This window comes from Medicago truncatula, chromosome 6 (genome assembly GCF_003473485.1).
Source record: "Medicago truncatula cultivar Jemalong A17 chromosome 6, MtrunA17r5.0-ANR, whole genome shotgun sequence".
Classification (NCBI taxonomy): Eukaryota; Viridiplantae; Streptophyta; class Magnoliopsida; order Fabales; family Fabaceae; genus Medicago; species Medicago truncatula.
In genome coordinates, this window is record NC_053047.1 from 25,803,320 (window position 1) to 25,806,063 (window position 2,744).

The window sequence follows — 2,744 nt, forward strand, 5'->3', positions numbered from 1 at the left end:
GCACGGTCTTACCGAAGTAGTATTAAAAGAGTATCGTTCTGACATGGAGTAGTTCAATTCAATTAACCTTTGAAAATGATTAGAAGAGAAGAGAATTGTAAGTTGGGGGTTTTCAAGCGGTTGAAAATTAATAATATAAAAAGAGCCTTGGGATCGTTGGTTTCATCTAAATAACAAGTCCTTCTCAAACCAAAACTATAAGCTTATAATGTTATGTTAGACCTAATTTCTCAAGACAGTTTCTCTTGTTTTCCTCTAGGAACTAAGCCTATTTCGCTGACTTGATTACTATTAGATTTTGGTTCCTCTAACAACCAAGCCTATTTCGCTGACTTGATTGTTATTAGTTCCCTTGAAGATCGAAACTATATGTCTCAAAGATTGCAAAGCCTATTTCGCTGACTTTGCAATCCTTGTCTGAATTCACTTGTTCGAATATCAAAGCTCCACTTTCGTTTTATGAATTGATATTTGGAAAAATGGATAAACAATTATCAAACCCTCCACTTTCGTTTCCACAGTTTGATAATGGTTGATCCATGTTTAAGCGGTGAATTCAGATAAGAAATTAAGGTTACATAAGATTAGAGCTTGGTTTGATTAGGATTATGTCATTTAGACTTATCCAACAATCCCAAGACAAGGAGAAATCTACTCACTCATGTTCATCGTAGACATGGGGGAAAAGAGAGAAAGCATAAAAGTAAATGACAAGAAAATAAAGAAAGAGAAAAGAACTTTAATTAGAAAAGCAATTGTCACTTATTGTATTCCAAGTAAAGATGAATATTTTTGATGGATGGCTACTCTATTTATAGCATTCATTCGACTTAAAATCTAAGCAATTACATTCGGGCTAAAAATAGAGTAGCTTGAAATCTAAGCAAAAAGCAGCAAAAGTGACTCTGGAGGGTGGCACGGCCGTGCCAAGTCTAGCACGGGCCGTGCCAGGCTTCTGACTTGGGGGAGACATATTTTTGTCTCTCAATCTTCATATTTTTGCATCCAATCGGCTCCAAGTCCCTTTCTTTTGCTCCAAGACTCAATCCATCCAATATTCATTCCTGAAATAAAATAAAGTGCAATTTAAAGTAAATTATCCTAAAAAGGAAATAATACTAATATAAAATAAAATAAAATCTAAATAAAACTAAACTAAAAAGCATATTAAAATGGTCGATAAATGACTCATCAATAAGTAGAGCTGTCAAAACGGGCCGGCCCTAGCGGGCTTCGGGCTTTAGCGGGTCGGGCCAAAAAGCCCGGTTGACAAAACGGGCTTGAAATATACTACCCGAGCCCGGCCCTACACGGGCCGCGGGCTAAACGGGCCGGCCCGTATTAAAAATTATATATTTTTTTATTTTAAAAAAGTACTATAAAACATTGTTATAATTTTTTTTTATAAATAATATTTTTAATATGTTTAAATAATGTCTATCACAAAAGTAAATTGTAAACATTTTCGTACAAATGACGTAAACTAAAACAACGAGGAAAATAATTTTAAATAAATTAGATATGTTATGGTTATAGATATTTTTATATTCGATCTTTAAAACTATAAATAACGAAATGAATAAATATAATTTTATATTACATTTATATTTGTGTTAATTCATTGAATTTTCACTTTTGTTTTTTACTTTGATATCAACTAAGTAAATAATTATTTGAAAAATATATATAATTTATGGAATTTTTTTTTTGTTATGCGGGCTAACGGGCTACCCGCGGCCCATTCGGGCTAGCCCTAACGGGTGCCGGGCTTTTAAGGGCCGGGCTAAAAAGCCCTATTAAAATTCGGGCTCAATATTTTAGGCCCAAGCCCTATATTTATTCGGGCTAAACGGGCCGGCCCGTTTTGACAGCTCTACAGATAAGCATGGAAAATTCTGTTCATATACTCCATAAACACACTAGGCGCATTAGTAACACCGAAAGACATCACGTTATATTCATAGTGACCATAACGTGTCCTAAAGGCCGTCTTCTGCATATCCTCATCCTTCACCTTAATCTGATGGTAACCGGACCTCAAATCAGTTTTACGAAACACACGTGCACCCACTAACTGATCCATTAAATCGTCAATTCTCGGAAGTGGATACCTATTCTTTATCGTCACTTTATTCAACTGATGGTAATCTATACACAAACTCATGCTACCATCCTTCTTCTTAACCAACAACACCGGCGCTTCCCACGGTGAATCACTCGGTCTTACAAATTTCTTATCAAGTAAATCCTCCAACTGTTTCTTCAATTAAGCTAACTCGGACGCCGACATACGATAAGGTGCCATGGACACCGGCTTCGTTCCAGGCACAAGATCGATTGAAAATTTAACCTCCCTCTCTGGTGGCACATCTGGAATCTCATCAGGAAAAACTTCTGGAAATTCACTCACAACCGGTAATCTATCAATCACAGCTTGATTCTCCAACGACAAGTACGCCATCAAAGAAAACATTATAATTCCATCACGTTCTAACTGCTTCAACTGTTTCGTAGTCAAGAACTCAACTTCGCTCTCTTCTTCAGCAGAAGAAAAAATGCACCGTCTAACTAAAACAATTGATATGGACATGATTATACTCCAACCAGTCCATACCAAGGACACAACAAACAACAATCAGGACAACAAAAGACAACTTTAAGTTGACACTCTATTCTACGTGGCTCAACACGACTCTACTACTTGGCCGGACGGACCAACCTGCTATGATACCAATTGTAACACC